Source organism: Camelus ferus, chromosome 12, assembly GCF_009834535.1.
Source record: "Camelus ferus isolate YT-003-E chromosome 12, BCGSAC_Cfer_1.0, whole genome shotgun sequence".
NCBI lineage: Eukaryota > Metazoa > Chordata > Mammalia > Artiodactyla > Camelidae > Camelus > Camelus ferus.
Genome location: NC_045707.1, coordinates 52,724,329 through 52,733,878, shown reverse-complemented (window position 1 = coordinate 52,733,878; position 9,550 = coordinate 52,724,329). Strand labels below are relative to the sequence as shown.

The following is a 9,550-nucleotide window of genomic DNA, read 5'->3' as shown; positions in this document are numbered from 1 at the left end:
AAATGGTACAAATAGCTTTTTGCTTCTTTCAAAATCTAAGAAGCTGAATAACATTTTTGAAGAGTTAAAATGTTCCAGTGCATTCACAGCAGAAAATGTGGAGCTTTGCCATTTGCTGGAAATGAGATCATGCAGACTATTAAGACGTGTTTCCCAAATAGCTAGTAACTTCACGACACACGGCTTCCAGTGATCTCCTGCAGAACAAGACTACTCTTAGCGCAGCTGTGAGTTTTATTTAGGGGACGAGAGTAGTTGTTCTGGCTATCATTAGATATGATTATCACATTTATTCTGGTATTTTTGTTACTTCATTGAAATACCAAAAAATTCTCCAGAAATATTCAGAGCAGAGTAATGACATCTCTGATATATGTCTACCCACCAGCCAACAAATATTTGTTGAGAGTTTATTATGAGATGAACAGGACGGGGATGTTTAAAGACCTTGGGGATGGGTAACATATGCTACTTAGCTTTTTAGGCAGAATGGATTTACTACAGGAATTAGATGCTTGTAGAAGGGTTGAACTGGTGAAAACATAGGGCTCCAGACTGAGCCTCCAGAATCTGCCACTAGAAAATATCCCAGAGCTGCTGGGAAAGTTCCCCGAACAGCCCCCGAGCAGGGATGTGTGTCCCTTGGTCATCTGAGTGCAACGGGACGTTGGTGTCTGGGTTTGCCCCACTGCTGTGGATTTGAGGGTTTGTTACCCACGCAACCTAGAGCGACTCCGGGAAGTCGCAGGGCAACCACTGAGTGTAAAAGTAAGTCTGCTCTTGGGCCTGATGTTGAAACCTAGGCCAGAATAAAGGTTTTCTCTTCTCACGCGTGGGTACATACCATTTTATTAATAAGTGCAATTATTTTAATAAACAATATTTCCTCTACAAAGAAATCTGAGGCTTAGTTTAAAGGCAAAGATAGCTCATTAACGAAGATAGTATCTCCCAGCACAAGCATATTATTAAATTATGAATAAGGTTATGATGGTGTTTTGTGGTGAGTCACGTTGCTGAAATTACAGTACGTCTGGTGCCTTCTCTGTTTCAGCTTCTTGAGCATCTCTGCTGGGCGGCTCCGGTTCTGTTTTGTTGTTGCAGATTGTTCTTTACAGGTTTTAATTAGCTTTAAATTGGAAAAAGAACATTTTGGTGTTCTGTGATTAAAGCTGTCAAAATAATATTAATGAAGAATATACTTCATTTGCACTCACATGGAAATTTATGATTTTGCTCATCTAATCTGTAAATAGTTGTTTTTCCCCCTCTGTCACTCTCTAATTATTTTGCACAAAGTTTTACTCACACGGGTAGTGATTATGACAGGCCACTGGCAAGTTTATTTGGTATCTTTACTGCATGTTTTGCAATGGACTTTCCTTCCAATTGTATTAATTTATTTGGAGTAATAAGAATATATCAGCAACTCTACCATCTCCTACCAAGTCTGCATTAGCCGGGAGGTTATTATGTCATGTAAATTATGAAATATAACACCTAATCATGTCTTTACTGAGGAGTTACTGCTAAAGATCAGGGCACAGTTTTGACGAAGGGGAACCTGGGTCAGGAGATAAAAAATTCTTCTTCCTGTCTTGTAAGGCCGTCCCGTGAGGTCAGCGGCCGGTTATCCTTGGTGTCAGGACGTGTCAGCCTGGGAATGTGCCCCGTGTTTGCTCTCCCTCCTTCTCTGCCTCACTCAGCCTTGCTGTCATCCCCACTCCCCCATAATTTCCTTGCACAATGTATCAGTAGCATATAAACTTGTGTGCTTCCTGGGAAAACGGGCCAAAAGCTGGTATCAGGATTGGTCCCAGGAAGGAGAGCGTCAGAATGGGATTCAAAAGCTGGGTTACGCAATGGTGAATTTGATGGCTGGGATGTGGGGTGCCCAGATTTTGGTCAAACATTGTTATAAGTGTGTCTGTGAGGGAGGGTGTTTTTGGATGAGATTAACGTTTGAAAGGGTGGGCTGTGTAAAGCAGATTGCCCTCCCCAATATGGGTGGGCCTCGTCCAATCCATTGAATAAAAATCTATTTGTGTAAAACAAAAAGGCCCACTGTCCTTCAAGGGAGCTCCTCCTGACCGGCCTTCTAGCCGGGACATCAGTTTTACCTGCCTTCAGACTAGAGACGAGACATTGGCCCTTCGTGGACAACACCCCTGCTGACATTTGGGCTGGGACCATCCCATCAGCTCGCTGACTGCAGATCTGGGGACTAGTCAGAGTCCACAAACATATAAACATAAATATATACAGAACTTTAAGAGTAAATGTTCTAAGTTGATTCTGGGGTTTCTGGAATTGAGCATCTAATCCAATTAGACTTATAGACACCAGTGGCTGTTTCTATACCATGATCTGGCAACAGAGACACACAAAATACCACTCATCAAACCTGTGCTGCATGGTCCTCAGAATAACAGAGTGGAATGAGACTCCTTCGCTGATGCGTGCGATGCAAAGATGAGGTGACTGAAGAGGGGGTGAACAGGCAGGATGAAGGAAATACGGCTGGAAAAGCTGTGGAAGATTCAGGAGGTGGTGGTGATGACAAAGTCTAAGACATGCCCAGTGTAACACAATCCAGCTAGTTTAATTTCAAATATTGTTTCCAAGTTTGCAGAAAAAGAGAAAACATTCAAAAGAACTTCAGCAAATTTCATCCAGAAAACCATCAAGTCACAGACTAAGAGAATCTTCGAGAAAAGCTACCCTTGTGACTATCATGAGAAAATACGTCGCTAGCCTGAAAGCCCTGAGGGGAAAATGAAGTTCAACAAAAGTGCAAAATAAGACAAAAATAAGTATATCTTTGATGCCAATTTGTTTTAAAGTAAAAATAATGTAATCCTGGAAAAATGCCCTAATCAAACACGTGTAAGAAGTGAGGATCTTACTGAACATGTGTGTGATCCTTTTGAACTTTTTAACCAAAATAACAAGTATGAACAAAAAGTTCTGCTCATTTCCTGTCCCCACCTGGGGCTCTTCGGGACCCTGCTGGGTTCACACAGCTCACACCCCAACCTGGCGAGTGGGTGGGTGGGAGGAGAACCAGCCACTGCTCACACAGCCCCGGGGGCATCGCCTCTCCAGAACTGTATCCATCTAGCTCTCATCGATTCCGTAACCATCTGAAGTCCTTAAAATTAGATGATTTCTGTAAATTATTTGTTTTTCCCCTAAAGTTTGCAAAGGAGAGCTTGCCATGTGCAGCTCAATCTCCCCCCCCCCCAGCCGTGGACCCTCCACCGACACTTCCCCTCAAGCTTTAGCGAGAGCAGGTCTCTGAACGCTGAGTTGTGAAATAACTCTGGGTCCTATTTGCCTAGTTCTGAAACTTTCCCTCTAAATATAATTAGCAGGTGAAGGGCACCTGCTAATAATCTTTTTCTACATTACCAAAGTTACTAACTAGGATTAGCCTCCTAGAGTCTTCTTTTTCTTCTCTCTCCTGTTTTCTGCTGCTTCCATGTAAGTCAAGGGCTTTTTATCATGGAAAACGTATATGAAATAGCTTCCTAACAATCCTTCCAGCAGTTAACTTACACCCCTTGTCTCCATGAGTTTTCAAACACAGCTTTATCTTTAGTTCTGCTAAAGAAACAAAGATTCATTAGGAGTGAAGAAGGATTTTTACTTGCAAGAAAAGACGGGAGCAAGGAGAGATAGAAGACTCTTCAAAACTGCAGAGATTTGTTGAATATATAATATTTATGTTTATAAATTAATACTTATTTAATATATACAAGTATGTGGCGGTGCATATATATTTATGTGGCTATACATAAGTACACACATACATATGCATAATCATACACACATACCTGGAATTTACTTTCATATGCAAAAGAGGTCAGGGTTTATATATTATTAAGTATATAACCTGCTTTTCCCACTCAATACATTGTGTTCCCACATCATTACATGTTTTTCCATAACCTGATTTTAATGGCCATGAAATACTTTATTGTATTGAATTTGCCATAATTTATTACACCTGCCTCCCTTAATTGGACATTTGGTCTATGTCTAACCTTTACTTTTTAAGGAAGGGTAAAAACTGATGGGATTTACAGAGATCTTTATCCATCCAGAAAGTCTGCTCTTGGAGAACATAGTATAATTTTCAAAGTTTACTGCCCAAGTGGATTATAGTGGAGTGTATTTCACACCTCACTCATAAGTTTTTGAAAAATAAGTAACTCTTTCGACTAACACGTGAGTGGCAGGCCCTGTGAGGTCTGGTTCCCCTGGGACACGGCTGACAGAACACAGAGCTGAGTGGTTCAGAGCAATGGGCCACCCCGCAGTGAGGCAGCCGCCTCTGTGTTCCCCTGGGAGGAAATGGTACTTGCAGATGAAAAGTTTATTGCTATTCTTTTAGCATATAACTTACTAAGCATTTACAAAAGCACATGCTCTATGAAAACATTTCTAAACATAAATTATTTTACCTCATTTTTGCGAAACTCTATTATCCCCAGTGGAAACAGTTTCCGGGGAACTTACCCTCTTGGTTGAGCATCGCATGGAAGTTCTGCTGAGTGAGACGCTGAAACGGTTACTTCCGAAATTTGGTGCCGCCCTCGTGTCTGCATGAAGGTCAGCATTTTTGTTATTGCAGAGGTTTGATCCCCTAACCCTTCATCAGACTGACTGGCGGAGCTAAAACAACTCTAAAGGAGCTCAGAATGGAAGCATGTCAACAGTGCAGAGACCCTGGTCTGACTTCTCACCTCCTAAACACAGAGCCTGAGGCAGGACTCTGGACTAAGTAACTGGAGGAGGGAGTGAGGAAGAGAGAAGCCAGCGAGAAAATGCTCTCGGCTAGAGACCAGCCTCCCGCTCATCCTGCAGCCAGTGCTGCAGGAGTGGTTCAGCCTTGAGTCAAGGTCAGTCCCTGGCAGATGGCTTCTTTAGGAATGAGGGAGGGGACAGTAAGGTCACCAGAGAGGTGGCGCTGATTCAGCAGAACAGTGAGGGCAGTGGCAACCCTGAGAGTCTGATGTAAGGAGGTATCCTCTAAGGTGTCTTTGTCAACAGGCTGGTAATTACTTAAACTGATTTCCCTCAAAGTCTGACTAATCCACTGAAATACAGACTTAAAATAATGCACAAAGTGTCCATCTCATAGAAGGGCTAAAGGTAGCTGCGGAAACAAGGAATTCCAGTCCCCCCACATTTGCATTTGTTAATTGTCATGGAAGAGTCTTTTGTGTGTCAGCAAGAACTAATTTTCTTTCTGCCACCAGCTCCTGCTGCTTTTAAGAAGATGTCAATGTTTCCCTTTCTGCTCCTTTTCAGTTCTGCAGCCTGTCCCCACCTCATCCCCACCCTCTCACTGCTTCAGTGAAAAAGGTTACCCAGGATTTTTTAAAAATGATGTTGTAGAAAAGTTTCTTAATGAAGCAAGCACTCTAACAGAAATAGACTTAATGCCTTGAGGCTTTGAGCCAAGAAGAAATGGTGAGATGTATTTCCATGGCTGGATGGTTTCTTTTTTCTTTTTTATAAAGTCAGATGTGCCAGTAGGAAATTTAAAGTGTTCCTCTTGATGTAAAAGCCTAGAGCATAAGAAGCTATTCTTACTTTTTATGCAAGCCGTTTCTTTTTCTGAGAAGTCCATAAAATCAGGCTGATAATTCACTAAATGCTCTGTTTAAATTGAAATCTTCTGCTTTAGAGAACATTATGTCCTGGAGACTAGCCTTACTTTCTCTGAGTTAAATAGCGACCCCTCCTTTATCTCTGGTATTTGTTAAGTAACAGAAATTCAACTGAGTCAATTTTAAAGATCTAATTGGCTTCATTGAACAATTCATGGTAACTCAGGTGGCATCTCAGGCAGCAGATGGAGAGGAGCTCAAGGAGCTGCAGGGAGTAGGGGCTTGTGCAGGCAGGAGGGGAGGGAGAGGAGGGAGGGGTTACCCCTTCTGGGGGATGGGGAGGACCAGCTCATTGGTGCTGACCAGAAACTTCCACGCTGACCAGTTAAAACTACATTCTGGGGGGTGGCTGAAGCTGCAGTTAGGTTAGGTACTGAGTTTCAGTTGTGATGTGGGCTTCGCACAAGTGACTCCATTTTGGGCCTGTTGTCTGTTTCTTAACATATTTTTTTTGACAACGCTGAAGTCCGGTGTCTTCAATGACCAATGAGATGTCTGAGAGTTTGACTTTTCCCCTGTGGAGGTGAGAAATGGCTCACTGATTGGGGTGCAGGTGGGAACACAGCAGCTGGGAGGGAAGAGGGGCTGACTCAGTGAGAGCAAGGACGTTGGATGCGGTCACGTTACCCATGGAAACAGAGCCAGGAACCCGTCTCTGTTGCCCACACTGAAAGCACTGAAAGGTGACATTTTTCCATTTCTGTGTCTTCAAAAACATCACGAGGTTCGATTTTTCAAAGAAAACCTGAAATAAAGTGCCTAAAATCTATGACCATAGTTCATGGGTATAACTTGGTCTCTCCTATGTTAAAAATAATTTGTAATACACAAACTAGTTTTTGGAAAATGAAGAAAAAAAATACCTCCATGTTGTGAATGGGTTGTTAACAGAGTCAATCCATTATAATATCTCACTGTAGACCACCATTCCCCCGGAAAAAAACAGGTCATGCCAAAATGAAGACGTTCTCTAAAAACGATGTAGAAAACACATCTAGAAAATGACAGGTTACATAGATAGAGATAAGATTCCAGAAGCAAAGAACAGCAAGCAGATTAGGAGACGATGCTTATGACACCTGCAGGGAATGTTAATAGCTGCCTCGATATTGGGCTTTTGTCATAGTTCAGCACATTTACTCTTACTTGCTTTTTCGTTCTACATCTGAACACAACTTTAAGGGAAGTTAGAAAGCAAACATTTTTCACTGAGCTCCATTTACTGTCCTCTGTGCACGACACCGTAGAGCTAAGACCGTTGCCTCTGTTTCTTCCCGAAGAAGGAATGAGTGTTTTTTCCTTTATCCCTGGAGCTTGTAAACTGAGTCAGCCATGTGCTTTAGAGAATGAGACATGAGACGATGTTTAAAATGTGAGCGTTTTCTCCTCAGTCACGTGGCGTTAGCTCAGAAACAGGGCTGCCCGCAGTGGGGTTCTGAAACTGACTCGTGACTGCAATTGTCTGTGCGCTCCCCATGCAGCTCTGTGCACAGAGACTTGAGTTAGCAGCTCGAGACAGGCTGTGGTGGAAGCACTTATGTTATGGAGAGTCGGTTCTTGTCTCCTTGCGGGAAGAATTCAGAGATCAGACACAAAGATCACGAAGGCAAAGCAAGGGTTTATGAAGCGACAGTGCGCTCTCAGGAGGAGAGCGGGCGGACTCAAGTGTGCAGCTGCCCTGAGTTTCTTTGGCAAGCTGGTTACACGGGGTGTGAAAATGAATGGGTGAAATATTCGCTGGGGGGGAGAGGTTTTGAGTTGTATTTCCTGATTTCCATCCCAGCTCCACCTTCCTGAGGGGAGGAGGGATTTTTGTCCTTATTTAGCCTTGATCAGAAGTGTCATGGCCTCAGTACGTGATGGGTATTTCTCATCTGCAAGGCTAATTATATTGTAATGAGCGCATAATGAGCGAAAGGTTACATTTGGACACTGGAGATTCCCACCTTTTCTCACCTTTACTTGCCTCTCGGACAGTTGCCACCACGAAATGTGTGGTTTCCTGTCAGTCCAGAAGTTCCTGTTTTTCTTCGTCTGCCCGAGGACCCTCATTGTTTTTAGCTCACAAGATGTGTGGTCTCCTGCCACTCGGCCAATGCCCCCCTGTCTCTGCTCATATCTAGTTATCTGCTTGTTCTAACATCTGTACTACAGACATTGACAAATGCTACAAATCGGAGGTTCCCTCCCCCCAGAGGTTTACCAGCACACAACTGGCTGCAACCAGCTCCTGCTTTTAACTCTCTCTCTCCACTTAGGTGGAAATAGCCTACTTTATACAAATAGGTGTCTATAAACCACAATCATTCTTTTTGTAACATTCTCTCATTTCCTTTATCAGAAGCATTATTTCTTGATTTCTTTTTTTGCCCTTCCCAATCTTAGTCAGTTGGCTGCCTTTTCTTTTGGTTTCCTTTAACCTTCAATAATCTTGCTTTTTCAGACTTTAGCCACTTGTTTCCATTTAAGAGAAAGTAAAAAACAAGGGTTTCACACAAGTGGGAAACCAAGATGGCATTCTCAGAAGCTGAGACGGCAGCTGTCTTAACAGATTTGAAACAATTCTCCATCATTCTTAGATATTTCTATTCCAGTTGTGGGAATGGTGACTGTTTTGTATACACATACAATTTATATGTGCAGAGAGAGAGAGAGATTCATTCAGTTGTGGGGATTAGCAAATTCAAAATCTAGACAACACCTTCATAGGAACTTCTAGACTGGTGCCTAGCCGAATATCTGGGTACCATGGCCAAGCTGACACTTGTAATTAACCATCACAATAGCTACTGTTAGACTTTAAAGAAATATGCTTTGCATTTTAAAATGAGTTCATTCCTTTCTTAAATACATAGAAAGCAATCTTATTGTTGTGGGAAAGGAGTGATAAACTGTTTGCCTTTAAGAGAAATTGCTTTGGGATCCAGAGCCTTCCAGTTGTGGTCTTTTCTGACTTACTGTGGACTTTGCATGGATCACTTAACGTTCTGTGCCTGCGTTTGCTGATGACCCAAGGGGGCCTCGAGAATGTGGTCTGAGAAAAAATACTCCTCAGGGTTAATGGGGTCCCCTGGGTCTCTCCATACTCCTTGGAGGAAAGGGCTGCAGGAGTACAAATGATTGTTATGAGAGATCTAACACTTCCACTAAAATAGGAACGGATATTTCTGAACTTCTCCTTTGCGCATTCAAGGTAAAAGCATCTCGGAGCTACCCGAAGTGCTGTATTGCTGAATAATCACTGGAGTTTTCCTTCAGCCACTGAAACACTCTTACAATTACTATCATTTTTTTCCTGGTGAAGATTCAAATCACATACTGAAAAACATACACAGGACAAGATTTTTGATTAAGAAATAATTAGCTTGACAAATGTTACCACTAAATGTCTCCTTTTGTTTCTCATCCAAAAAAAAAATGTATTTTTTTTCAGATGTGGGAGAATGGTTGGAGTAAAATGTTGAATCTTAAAATTTTATATGTCTATGTAACTGACCATAAGGAAATATACTTATTGTCATGGTTAGTCTACCTGGTAACATTACTCATTTTATTATGTGCAGAATCAGATGCTGCTCCGTACTAGGACAACTGGCTGTAAGCTTATCGGAATAATTCTATAAAAACAGATGTGCATTTTCTTTTCAAATTTTCCCAAGTAACTAGGGAGATGGGGGAACTTGCATTTAGAGCCCGTATTTTCAATGTGATTACTCTAACTTCTTGTGTAGACATAACTTAGTTTCTTCTTATGATTAACATATATAGATGTAGACTTTTATTCTTCCGTGATGAGAGATTTAAAATCTCATTCTTAAACAAGTTTTTTTTTAAACATTTTTTATTGATTTAAATCATTTTACAATGTTGTG

General features: G+C 41.9%; 1 long non-coding RNA gene across 1 annotated transcript; it reads right to left on the bottom strand.

Moving 5' to 3' along the window:
- Positions 1 to 462: 462 nt before the first annotated feature.
- On the bottom strand, positions 463 to 4,941 carry LOC116667814. Its single transcript, XR_004324892.1, has 3 exons — positions 4,522 to 4,941; positions 2,405 to 2,529; positions 463 to 1,129 (listed from the first exon to the last, which is right to left on the bottom strand). It is a non-coding gene; the product is annotated as an uncharacterized LOC116667814 (long non-coding RNA).
- Positions 4,942 to 9,550: the final 4,609 nt, after the last annotated feature.